Source organism: Strix uralensis, chromosome 2, assembly GCF_047716275.1.
Source record: "Strix uralensis isolate ZFMK-TIS-50842 chromosome 2, bStrUra1, whole genome shotgun sequence".
Lineage (NCBI taxonomy): Eukaryota > Metazoa > Chordata > Aves > Strigiformes > Strigidae > Strix > Strix uralensis.
Genome location: NC_133973.1, coordinates 5,040,181 through 5,054,289, shown reverse-complemented (window position 1 = coordinate 5,054,289; position 14,109 = coordinate 5,040,181).

The following is a 14,109-nucleotide window of genomic DNA, read 5'->3' as shown; positions in this document are numbered from 1 at the left end:
CGCAGCGCTAGCAAGCCAAAAGTCTGGCGTTAGGACTAGCGATCGCATCCAAAGTGCCTGGCTGCATCTGGAGCCTGCGCTGGCTGAGGACACCTCGCTCCCGGCGAGGAGGGGCTGCGGTGCCGTGGTCTGGGTCTGGAAAAGCAGCGGGGGGGGGACAATGAGTGCCCCCCCCAGCTCATCTGTGGGTTTCATAGCTCTTCTGGAGAGAAGGAACAGGAGGGAGCTGTGTTAAAGGCTGCTGAGAAATATTTAAATATTTCAGTTTCCAGCATAACTTGAGTCATTTGGAATGGAAAGTTTCCATTGCCCAATAAATCTAGCACACTCATTTAAAAGGGAGAGAAAGAAGAAAAAAAAAAAAAGACAAAGGACAACTTTTGGTGTTGGCTTGAGGAACATAACAGAGCAGTGGCGGCGCTGACACGCACCACCCACCAGCAGGTACATGATGTTCTTGGCACAGGCTGGGGCCGAGGAGGGGCACGGGGCAACAGGGCAGGCACGGGGCAATGGGTGCGTTTGCTGGCCAGGGAGAGCCTGCTCGGTCATGCTGCACAGCTAACGCAGAGGAAAATTTAGGCTTGGATCAGAGCAGGTGGGAAAAAAACGTACACCTTTGGATGAAATTAAAATGCTTGAGAAGCTTTTCAGGAGGTGGTTTTTTTTTTTTTGGTGGAGCTGCCCAAGACTGAAGCAACACTCTGCATTACCTGACCATGAGGGCAAATTCAGTCCAGGAGGGCAGGTTTTATGTAGGCAATTCCCTACTGCCTTGGCAGGGATGGCTCCAGTGCTGGATTACCCTGAATCCAGGAGCCCTCTCCTTAAAGCACAGGTAGTGGGATGGAGGATCAGCTCCACCTGTCCCAGGTCCTTCTGACACTCCTCACAAGCAGAGCTTGTTCCTAACAGTATGATTTCCAGAGGACCACATTCCCACATCAGGTTTTGGGAGGAAAGAAGGAGATTATGGGCACAGAGGAAAAGGAGGTTTATGTGTGCATCAACTGCTGTGTTCAAGCAGCCCTTGGCCACCCTGATGGCTCCCAGATGCAGGACCCAGGAGGACACCTCAGGACCTTGCCATCCACCGTTGCAGCCCCATGGCGGGTGCCCGGAGCAGGGGGTGACAGGGCTGCAGTGTACCCCAGTAGCCACCACTCTCCTGCAAACTGAGGCCCCCCGGGGGGGCTGCCCCAGAGTAGGGGTATCTCCCTCCGCATCCTTGGAGCATCCTCATAGGCCTCCCAGCTGCGAGAGCCCCCAGCGCCTGCCTGCAGCCAACAGCCCTCCCCGGCGCCTTTCTGTGCGCCACCAACTCCTCTGTCAGAAAAACCTTTTCAGAATTAAAGCCACTTTAGTGCCAGAAAGCTTCTCCCATTACCCGGCTTCCCCTCTGTACCAGCCTCCCTCCAGCAACACGGTGAGGCTCTACAGCCAGAGGAAGAGCTTACACAAGGACTGTGGGCAGGACCCTTGGCAGCACCTTCTTCCCCAACGCCAGAGAGATGTGGGGCATGAGGAAGAACACAGCTGAGGTAACCTGGAGCCCCCCCAGCTCCTTCTCCCCGCTACTCATTGCTCTTCCCAGGGAAGAAGCAGGGGGATTGCACTGCGGCACTCTGGAAGCTGTGGGGCATGAGAGGGATGACCCACCTGCCCCCTCTCCAGCTCGCATGCACCACTCTACAAGTTCAGGAGAGGAGGAGAAGAGCAAGGAGGGCTCCTTCTGGAAGGTGGTGGGCAGAGCTGGAGCTGTGGGAGCTGCACACTGGCCATCACCCTGAGGCTGCTGGCAGCAGGGCCAGAGCACTCCCCTGATGGGGGAGAAATAAATACAGGGAGGTCCCCCTCCACCTGGGGATACAGCGGAAGAGCAGAACCTCCCCCCAGATATAGCATTAGGCCTGCCGGTGTTTTTGTGGAGCTGAGATGGAGGCAGGCCATGGCAGGGCTCTCACCTGAGCTGCCCAGAGCAGGTAGCAGAAATGGGGCAGCGGGCAGATAGTGACAGTCGTCGGGATACTCGTATAAGCTTCGTGCCCAGGCTAGAAAAACAATTACAGCAAATACTGCTATTTCTGGCCAGTCTGAGAAATAGCATCTTTCTAGTCACTCCTGCCCTGTTGCAGGACAACCTTTTAAACAGAGACCTGGGCAGCAGGATGTATAATGCTCTCCTCGTGACAATTTGCATTTACAGCCAGAAACTATTGAAGCTGATGAAAGCTATTTACATCCAAGGCACAGGAAGTGTTGCAGACAGAGCACTACAATTTGACAAGAGATGGCTCTATAATCACCAAGAAGGATTTAAACAAACAAACAGAAAGGAAACCATACCATTAACAATATCAAATAACAGAGAGAAAAACAACACAGCATCACTAAGAGCAGCAGCAGCAGCTTTTCTGCATCCAGGAGCAGCCGTACAGTCACAGATGACTTTCTCAGCCCAGCACATGCTAAGGAGTCAGGCCAGAGGGCTGGGAGAGCTGGGTCCAGGTCTGCCTCCAGCCCAATGCTGCATCACCGTGGGCGACTAGTCATCCTTACACCCCATGCACCAATACAAGCAAGGACAGGCCTAGAATATGTCGTGTCTCCCTCCCCCTTCCCAAAACGATGCACAGTACTACCTGTGCCAAATGGCCATGCTTGGAAGGAGAAACTACAGCTCCCCCACCTTAAAAGTCCTGTTAAATCCAGCTTGAGTCTCACCCAGTCCTTGCCAGGCTCCTGGAGGTGGGCTGATGCTCACAGCGAGTTCATGTCTTGCCTGGGCCGAGTAGAGGGTCTGAGGATGCTTTTGGGGATGTTGTGGTGACGAATTGAAGGGAAATGGAAGAAAGAAAAAGAGTGAGTCCAGGTGATTTTAATGGTCATCTTATTTCAAAGCACTGCCATGTGTTTTACACCACAAGCGTTTCAAATGAGACTCCAGCACCTGCATTTCATTTGACCAGGGTTTTGTTATAAGGCTTTCCCAGTTTGTAAGAGCAGACCACTGAAAAAAAAAAAAAAATCAATAAAAGCTAAGTTTGAATTGCAGCCTCTTTGAGAGTGATGTTTAGATTGAGCTGTTGTCCAGTATATGCAGGTAACCATTATATTGTTCCCACATAACTCTGCTGTCAGCATTACAAGACTCTTTCTGGGCTGACATTAGTGCTTCTGTCTATTAAGCCCTAGACTTTGGCATGTATTACAGTTTTCCTTTATTATTGGTCTCAGACCAGATCAGTCTCTCTGTGAACTGAGAAAGGGATGTGCCTGTTCATACCTCTGAGTTTTGTGGGAGATTTCAGTGTAGGCTTAGCACAGCAAGCTTGTGGGTACCTGACCAGCCTCTCAAAGAGCTATGCCTGCAGTGCCCTGGACACAGGGTAAAACAGAAATGTGTATTAGGGGTCCCCCAGATTGCTTTTGTTGTATTTTAACTACTGAGTCCTTGCTTTCTGAGGTGTCTCCTGTTCAGAAGAACACCCCAGACCCCAGTGCCCTCCTGTTCACTAACCATGTGTTACGCAGAGCTCAAGTGAGCAGACACTGGGTTTGGATGCTAGCACATTTTTCATAAATTACATATATTTTGGATGTAAACAGTCCCTATTTATTGAAGCATTGTTTTTTGTTTTCTTGTTTTGATTGTAGGCTGAAGGTTCAAAGAGATTCAATTTGAGAACACCAAGAGTGGCCTTTGCTGTGGTTTCCTAAATAAAAGGGGAAAGTTAAATACCATAACACAAACAGGGATGTGGTCCCCCAATCTGCATGGAAAGACTCTACTCTTGTTAAATCCTAGCAAATGAAAGCAACCAGTTGCTACAGCTTCTCTATCCTGCAATCACATTAACAGCTTTGCGCAGACTGCCTGGTGAGGTTGCTGCCACCTCCACGTCCCAACCTCCTTCGCATCCCAACCCCCTTCTCATCTCAGCTGCCCTCACATCCTGACCCCCTTCACATCCCAACCTCTGTCAGTCCACCTCGACACGTGGCTGTTGCACACGCAGCAGGCAGAGCAGGGATCATCTCAGCTCTTTGCTCTTGTTTTGGAGTCTTTTTAACAACTCTTGAAGTACTTTTATTTGCTGGAAGGTTGGTACCCATATCTTCAGGGGTTGCTATCCCCTTTCATCCCAAGTCCATGTGTGTCATGGGGTTTGACTTCATCAGCTCTGATGTCTCACTGCTGCGCCTCAGATTCTCCTCGCTTAGTGCCTGGTGGAATGTAATTGAAGCCATTTTCAGAAAAGTTCTTACGTTGCAGCAGCTCCAAGAGGCATATTAAAGACCAGGGCCTCTCTGCATGGGGGATTTAGCAGGATCTCTGCCTTTAAGAGCCTTTAATACAAGAACAGACAGCACCTGGGTGCAGGCTACCTTATCTGACAAAGTCACCAGGGCAACGGGAGGACATTTGATGGGGTCAGTCTCCTCCTCTCAGCAGTGCGCTTTGTACCCTGCTCACAGGGGCAGCCGCCTTCGGTTCCAGCTGGGTGCCCAGGCAGAGAGAGCTTGGGCTCTGCCCCGAAGACATGTTGCCTGTGTACCTATAGAGAGGGACGGAGGAAAGTACAGCCTCAGTCACGCTAGATTGGTACATCCATTATGTAATGTATATCGTACACATATTGCATATGATCATCATCACTTATTAAAACCTTCAGCAAGAAGGTTTTGAGGTGCCTTTGCTGAGAGCAGCCTCCTTCATTGTCAGGGATGCTTTCAGGAGCGTGTGGTGCCACAGAGGGGCTGAGCAGAAAAGTCTCCAAGCGTTGCCGAAGGGCTCTGCCTCCAGAGCAGCTTCCTCAGCTCCTGGTGGGGCCAGGAGCTTGCTCAAAGTCAACGTGCTGTGCAGAGGTCCCAGGGGCAGCCCAGGACTCTGGCTGGCCTGGAGGGCACAGCAAGCATCCCCCCACCATCCTGCTGCAAGGTTAAAGAGTGTCACGGCTAGATTTATGCTTTCCCATGGTGCGAGTGCCCTTTCTCAGTTTCTGTCAGGCACCAGGAGGGGAAGACAGTCTGTTGCCATCTTTTTTTGGTGGTTAATGTTGGATGTGAGTTCCCCGAAGCCATATACCGAGCATCTGGCACTGCCATCCCCTGCGTGCTGGCACTTCATCATCCCAAACCAGGGGATGTCGTTAGCAATCTGCACGGCTGTAGGACTCACGAGGGGTGGGGTGCGAGTTTCTTGTCCATCTGCTCCCGCCTCGAGTGCCTCCTCATCACCCCAAAAGTTGTCTTGAAAGGCTCTGGTGGCTTTCCAGCTGTTTAGATCAGGATCTCCTTCGTTACTCTGAGGGTTTGCGAGGGGTTTGTATTGTGTTAAGTTTCAGGAAGCACGACAAAACTGAAGATCTTTCTATGCCAGGCTCCTGCCCTAAAGTACTTAGTCTCTAGGGAATGGAGAACAGACAAAGGAGAAGGAAGAGGGTACAATATCTGAGCAAAAGATCAAGCTGATGAGAGAATATATTATTCATTAAGTGTATCTCCAGGACAAGTAACAAAGGGAGTGTGGGAACAGAGCTTACAATTATCTTAGGTACAGTTTTAAAAAATTGATATTCCCATTTTTATCTCCACTTTTTTGACAGCTGTTTACTTCATTTGGGATAGGACTCAGCCTAGCCACCATTTCTGAAAGTGGGTATATTTATATGTTCCTACTGGTTTCACTGGTGATGATGGCATGTACACGTGATTAGGCAAGTGCACGCACCTCCTCTGAACCTGCAGCTCCCCTGAGCCAAAGCAGTTCTCTCTACAGATTTTGTCCCCCATCTGGCTTTAACTGTCCGCTGCTTACAGGGAAAAAAACAGGACAGAGATTCCTAAGCTGCGTTATAGCAGCCAACATTTAAAAAAAAATCCTTTTGGCAGGGTTTGGGATACCTGCTGCCCGTTGCAATGCCCATGGACAGAGCTGCAGAGGTCCGAGTTTGTTTCTGAAGTTGGTGGTAGCTGGGGTCTCTCCGTGAGACCTGCCTGTTAAATGGGCTCAGGACAGAGACTGCGGCTGCTTTGACCCATGATCACATTTCTCTCCGGCAGTAGAGATGCCAGAAATTCATCTGCATGTTGCTTTCCTAACCTGCCAACTTTTCTCTTATTGCTACTCTTAATATGAGCCAAATTTGCTCAGAGGAGCTCGCAGACAACCTCCTAGCTGGTATATTCACACTGCAGGGCTCCTGTTGACTTTTGGAGGGTGTCTCCTGCCCTCAGACTGCTGAAGGACTCAAACGACACTGTGCTAAATGTACTGGAGTGGGAAGGAGCTGGGGAATAGCAGTTCAGCTCAAGGACCCGGGCCTCCAGCACAGAGATAATGAGAATTAAGTGGCTAGTGCCAAGGGCATCCCCCTCCCAGAAGTACCACGCTTCAGCGCACACGCAGCTTTGGCTTCTGGCATCATTTACACCCCCTGGGTTTTCCTTCCACGTGCAAGCCCTCAGTTCAAGCCCTCATTTGGGAAGCAGAGCAGACTGAACCAACCCGGGGAGGGGCTGGTGGCTGCAGAGCTACCCCATATTTCAAAGCGGGTGCTAGAACCCTCCCGCTCAAAACTGAGCAAGGAGCCTGCGAGAGAAATCCTCCACAGCTTGAGCCTCTGCAATTATTTTCTACCCCCCTCGTCACCCCAAGTAGAGGCAACTCTGCATTGTCACACAAAATTAAACTTTCTCTTTATTCTCCAGTCTAATCTCTCCCTCCACAATATGATCCCGAGGTTTAATCTGATTATGATCCTTCATATCACACTATAACAAATGGTCCCAGCTGCCAAGCAGTTTAATGAGATACCATGTTGGCTATCAAATGAAAGGCAGAGGAGATACTGCAAACAAAGGCATTGCTTGCTCAGTCCCATCCCTGGGACATGATACACAGGCTGTAAGGAAACTCATACAACTAATGTCATGCCTCTCAGAGAAAAAAACATGCCTTTCTGCAAGAGTTTTGGTGGCAAACCATGCTTTATCAGTCAGGGTAGAAGATGCTGTGCAACCAGCAGCCCTGACATACAAACACGATGTTTGCTGGCCATGGGGGTCTGAATGCAAGGTAGAGAAAATGCAGTTTGTCTTTGTTCAGATGTTATTACATCTGATCTAAACATAACAGCCTGAGACATATCACATGGCGAATCGATATCGTTGTTTGTTAATCCAAATGCATTCAGACACATTTTTTTTTTCTTCCTGACTAGATAAGACCCACCCTTCCCCCTCAGAACTGCAGCCATAACGTAATTCCCTCTCAGCAGCTAATGGCATTCATAAATTACGCTCAAGACCTATTGTTCATTTAATCCTTTTTGCTGCTATTAGCTCTGGTCACTGATCTGTTGCCTCTCCAGTCTATGGTATTTTAATGACACAGCTAGAAAACAGCCAAACTCTTCAGCTTAGTGGTAAAAAGCCGGATTTGTGTTACAAGGAGGGATGGTGTCTACCACCGATTTGAGGGGAAGAAGTGGGGGAGAAACACAGCCCAGAGCTGGCTGTCGTCTGGGGAAGGCAGAGAGGAACAGGCTGAAACAGACTCATTGATTCTGGCCTGAGCTCGGGTCTCACTGAGATGATGGATCTGTTGGCTCACAGCCTTGGGAATTCGGTTCACTTCCAAGACAAGCGGACCATGGCAAGCCTTTCAACCGGCCTAACCTGGTTTGGCAAAGGAAATAATTGACGATAGTCGCTCCTCCTTTGAAGTTGCAGTTATTTTTTAAGGGAACTTGACCCTTGGGTGTGCTTTCCTCTTCAGCATAGGGAATGTGCTGCAAGGATTAGTACTATCTATGTGATGTGCCGTTACAGGAGGCACTGATGAGACCCCATCTGGAACGCTGCAAACCACCCTGGTTAATCATGCTGAGATGAATTACACTTGGAAAAGATGCAGAGCAGGACTGGAACAGAGGTTTTATCAAGAAAAAGAAACCAAAGAGTTTAGTATATCCAGTCATGCTCAGCTAAAGTCAAGGTATCTTATGATTACCCTTGTGATGGTTGCATGGACAGCAAACGCTACAGAGGGAGAACAGCAGCGTGAGTCTGTACTGGCACAAAACTGGACAACGCTGGCTGTGAACACTTTTAGACTGAAAGTTCAAAGAAAACTCCTAATGATCTGTGTGGGTCCAAAACAGCCTGCCTGCCCGAGGAGCCAGGGGCAATGTAACTACCTTTGAAACAGTTCTCTATTCATTCAGGGGAAAGGACCAGAAAGAACAGTGGGTGGATTTGGTGGCTGGTAAAATCCCTCCTAGCCCTGTGTCCTTGCCTTTTTAAAACAGGATCACAGGATTTCATCACTTGATGTTCATTTCCTAAAAAATTCTTTTTGCGAACCATTTTTTTATTTCCCTGAGCTGTGTTTTCTTTTTTCATTCGTTACTAGCTTGGAACTAGACTTTCATAAGCTCTCTTGAATTAATAAAACTCCTTCCCTGGAAAGCGTTACTTAGCCCCCTTGAGTTACTGCACATGCAACCTTGCCCCTCAGGTCCCCCAGCTGCATCAGTGACAATACCAGCACCAGAAGGGGCTATGACCTGGCCTTTGCTGCTGGGATGCAGATGGGTCTAAGGCTGCCAGCAGAAGGCTGTTTGGGTTGCTGGATAACAAATGGCACCCATCTCCTCCAAGGCAGCAGCAGCAAAAAAGCGATGGGCCAGATGCAACTGGGCCGTGGCTTAGGATCAGGCTCTGGACCACCCCACCTGTAAAGTGGTGCCCTGCCAGGCCAACGGAGGTTCGATGCATATTTCTTTGAGCTGTTGGCCTGTGTAGCTGTCTGATTCCAAGAGTGGCTTCTCTAAGAAAAGAAACAAGAAGATATTTGGCTTTTTAATCCTGAAAACTTTAAGTTGCACAAGCCACAGTTGTGCAGCTGGTAATTACCACCTCCCAGGGGAGCCTGAGAAGATGCCATTCTTTTTTCTAATTACTACAAAGCCTTTCAATCTGATTAATTCTTTCCTTGATGCATTTCCTTGTAATTTCTATTTTGTGAGGATGCTAAGGGCAAATTAAAGAATCTTTCCTGTGCAAAATACGTTCTGCATTCTCCACAGGCCTGGTCTTGGTAGCGTCTGCGCATTCCTCATCACCCATCCAGGAGATGCTTTCAAAGCCAGGCTCTGATCCTGTCATTTCTTTCAAAGGTATTGCTTGGAGCAGAACTAACAAATACCTGTGTCATGAGAAAAGCATCCTCCGTTTCTTTGTGCTTCAACAGCTTGGGTCAGAACAGGCTAAAATACATTTGCTACCTGGAGCTGTTTAATTTTCTTTGAGACTGCGCATCTTCCTCCTGCCAGAGAAGTCAGACCCCAAAGAGGTCAAGGTCACCATACACCTCCTGTGGCAACGGCAAAGGTTGGCCTGATAGGGTGAGCAGGATCTCTTACCAATCTTTTGAGCATTGGTGCTGTGTTACTCTCTCATGTGACATTGCAAGAGTGTCAGATGAGAGTGCTGGATGGGGCAGAAATAATAATAAAAAAGATGTTTATCCTCAAAAGCAGCAATCCTAGCCTTGGTAGGGAGAAAAACATTTAGTGTGAAGGCAGAATTAGCCTGTCCATGTCCCAGTTTTGCACAGAGGGGCTGAGCTGCTCCCACTGGAAACAGTTTGCAAGGTACTCTAACTTCATTACTGGGCATCACTCCAGACTAAAGATGAAGCATAAGGAGGGGATGTAGATGGTCTGTAATGGCTTCTGTGTACACCTGGGTCCTGTGACATTAAGGCAAGACGATGTGCACTCAGAAATGACCATTCCCACCAGAGCCAAATGGGTGGCATGAGAGAACCCATCTAGAGAAAATCTCTCTTGGGGGGGGGCAGAAGGAGAAAAAGAGGGAGGCAGAGGTGGCTGGGAGGTAGGCACACATGGGAGTTATGGTTACGTTGCCTTCTCAGTGGGCCTGTGGCCCAGCCCCATGGAGAGAGAGGGCAGGACATGTGCTCTGATGGAGCAGGGTGGTGGCTGTTCCCGCAAGTTCCCTCCTTCCCAGAACCCTGCCTTCACTTTGCTTGTCAATACTCTCCCCAAGCCAAGCCTGTTGGGAATTACTGCAAGCCCATCTTTTGCTGCAGAAAGCAATAAATCCATATCCTGGCTCTTGGAGTTGTTCCCGGAGTTTAGAGACTTTTTACCAGAGTCTTGCTATTTATTAGAAAGTTCTCCCATGGTCTCTTTCCTTCTCTCCTTTTTGGCAATAGAATTTATCATTACATTAATCGAGTTCGCTTATCTCAGTTCAATGATAACTAAGAAGATGCTGATTTTTAAGAGCAAGTGAAATCCCCGATCGGTGTGTGTGTGTTGAGAGAGACATTGCCCTCTAGTGACTTAAAGGCACATAATGTAGAAGAACTAAAACATCACGAGTTTTTTAGGGTTTTTATATGGTAACAGAGCAACACGTTTCAAATTGAAGTTTCTGACAGATGGAGCAATGGTGTCCGTTAAGGGCCGGGAATGCCCCGTCGCTGTAAGGAGGCCCTGAGCACCCACCACGAGCCATCTCAGCATCTCTCGTCCCAGTTAAGGCTCCAGCACATGGCACGACAGTGAGGATCACACACACCTCTCCCACCCAGCCAGCACCTAGCAACAAGCTACCTTGAGCAAGTTACCTTTCAAGTGCCTTGAAAAACACCCTCAGTTAGCACTAAGCCTGAGTGCCATCGCCTTGCGCAAAGACCAGTGGCTAAGAACTCGGCCATGAGTCAGCCAAAATTCTCTCAGAGCTGCTGTTTCATATCTGCTGAGGAGAGGATTGCTGTAAACACATGTCTTATCACAAATACGCATTTTAATTTCTCCCTCTTTTGCTTATGTGAATGCTTTGGGAATTTATGTTGTTCTTGAGTGCTGTCCTTCACGTGCCTGCAAGACAGTTCCCTTTTGGCCACTGTTTGCCCCTTCTTGTTTTAAAGATGGTAATTCAGTTAAGGAGAGAAAGCAAAAAGTCATGACCAACCATAAATTATGAAAGTCAAGAATTCTCCTTCCTTCCTTGATAGAGCAAATACCCATGAAAGCAGTTAAAAAGAGAGGGAGAACCATCGTTCCTTCCAGGTGCTCTGAAAAAAGATAGAGCTTTTGATTAAATTTAACATACTTCAAGAAAGTCTGTATTTTTCAAGATGCTCACTTTTTTAAAAGAAAAATTAAAAATATGAAACATAAAACTCATTCTGTAGCCAAAACACAATGTGATATCCTTTTTTTTGAGGAAAACCTTGGGATAAGGGCATGATTTTGCAATCAGGTTGGATGTGTAAGTGAAAACCTATTTGCAGAAAATTTACTGTGATAAGAAATGCAACAAGTACATTTGGCAAGGTTTTTTATCAGAGACCTCCTGCACAACTCTCCCAGCACCACAAAAAACTGCCTCAGAAGAAACCCACACACACCCAACCAGACCTGCATGAGATGATGAAGATAGGATGTAGTATACCCCCCACCTATCTCTGAGATGAAATAATTTCTTGTATTCCGCCACTTCAATGAACATGTAAGTTCTTCCTTCAAAGCCTTTTCCCTCACCCTTTGCTAGTAGCCAGCTGTGTCATGTCTGTAGAAAAAGCTGGGGATGGTTCCTGTGCCTTTGGGGTCAGTAGCAACGTACCTTCCAGGGCAGACCTTTAGTTTTATATGGTCACGATGATATTTCCTGTGGCAGCATATGCTAGCTGATGCATTTGCCTGTGTATCAACAAGAAAAGAGAGGAAAAAATGAACAGAGTTGGCTCAAAGCAGGACTCCATCATTCTGTGCTTATTTGCTGGCTTTGCCCTGGCAGGGCAGCAGTACCTTCCACCTCGTGGCTCCGCAGCACACGGTGCATGCCCACGATTTCGTTTCACAGCAGGCTGTGAACTGCAGCAACTGAGGACTCTGATACGCAGCTGCAGCTAAGTTAAGATACCACCACTGAAATGCTTTTCCCCCTGGCTACAAAGGGAGAAAAATTCTTCAACAGCCACAACTAAATCCCAAACAGATCATGCATCAGAGCAGTAAAATATCGAACTTGAGATAAAGAGCCCCGAACATTTTCTACTGTCCTTTCAAACCGCTTTTGCCCTCCTCCAACTTCAGAAGCTAGGCCTTCAACCACAAGACAACCAAAACGAAACAGGAGACAGTACTTCATAGTCACAGCTGCCTGATTCTGCTCGGCAGATTAGCATCTCTTTGCTCTTTACGGAAACAGCTCTGCTCACTGCAAACAGGAAAGCCACACTTTAACTGGAGGTGTGTGTGTGTCATTACGAAACTGCCACTTGGGCCCCATTTAGAAATGAGCCCAGAGAACAAAGGTTTAGCAGGAGAAGTTACCTGTTCAAAACAGTTCCACACAAAGCGGTTACCCCTGTGGAGAGGCTACCTGGAGGGTATTCCCAGGTCCTGAGCAAAGAGGGTGCCAGTTTCATGGTAGGGTCAGGTCTGCACACAGTGAGACCAGTACAAGAATGACCACACAGTTGGGATCCTGCCTGACCCATATCTTCTCTGCTAAAGAATTAACTGTAGAAGAAAGTGTCCTCCTATACTTGGGTGAAGGATGAGGAAGTGAATAGAATAGAACTATTTCATTTGGAAGGGACCTACAATGATCATCTAGTCCAACTGCCTGACCACTTCAGGGCTGACCAAGTTAAAGCATGTTATTAAGGGCATTGTCCAAATGCCTCAAACACCGACAGGCTTGGGGCATCGACCACCTCTCCAGGAAGCCTGCTCCAGTATCTGACCCTCTTGGTAAAGAAATGCTGCCTAATGTCCAGTCTAAACCTCCTCTGGTGCAGCTTTGAGCCATTCCCACATGTCCTATCGCTGGATCCCAGGCAGGAGAGCTCAGCACCTCCCTCTCCACTTCTCCTCCCCAGGAAGCTGCAGAGAGCAATGAGGTCGCCCCTCAGCCTCCTTCTCTCCCAACTAGACAAGCCCAAAGCCCTTGGCCACTCCTCACTTCCACCAGCTTGGTTGCCCTCCTCCGGACACATTCAAGGACCTTCACATCCTTCTTCAGCTGTGGGGCCCAGAACTGCACCCAGCACTCCAGGGTTGGCCGCACCAACGCTGAGTACAGCGGGACAGTCACCTCTTTTGCCGGCTGGCCGTGCCGTGTTTGATGCCCCCCCGGGATGCGGTTTGCCCTCTGGGCTGCCAGGGCAGGCTGCTGACCCACACTGAGCCTGCTGCCGACCCGCACCCCCAGACCCCTTTCTGCAGGGCTGCTCTCCAGCCACTCCTCTCCCAGTTTACGCTTGTGCCCGGCGTTACTCCTCCCAGGTGCAGAATCCGGCATTTGTTCTTGTTAAATTCATCCCATTAACCATAGCCCAGTGCTCCAATCTATCTAGATCCCTCTGCAAGGCACCTTGTACCTCAAGAGAGTCAACAGCACCTTCCAGTTTGGTATCATCAGCAAACTTGCTAACGGTGCATGCAGCTCCTGCATCCAGATCACTGAACAGAACTGGCCCTAGAACTGAGCCCTGAGGAACACGCCTGGTGACCGGTCTCCAGCCAGATGTGGCCCCATTCACTACAACCCTCTGAGCTCTGCCCTTCTGCCAGTTCTTCGCCCACCGCACCATGAACCTGCTCATCCCACAGCTGGACAACTTGTCCGGAAGGATGTTGTGACGGACAGTATCAAAAGCCTTAGTAAAATCCAGAAAAACTTCATCTACTGCCTTTCCGGTGACCTTATTGTAGAAGGATATCAAATTAGTTAAACAGGACTTCCCCTTTGTGAACCCATGTTGACTGTGCCTGATGATTGATGAAATGCCTTCCAATAGCACCCAGTATAATCTTCTCCACAGTTTTTCCAGGAACTGAGGTTAGACTAGCAGACCTGCGGTTTCCCAGGTCTTCCCTCACGCCCTTGTTATTCCTTTATTATTCCTCCCAGTCCGCGGGGACCTCCCCAGACTGCCACGACCTTTGGTAGATGGTCGAGAGGGGTCCTGCCGTAACACCCGCCAGCTCCTTTAGTACTCCGGGTGAATCCCATCTGGTCCCATCGTCTTGTGAACATACTCCAGCATACAAAATT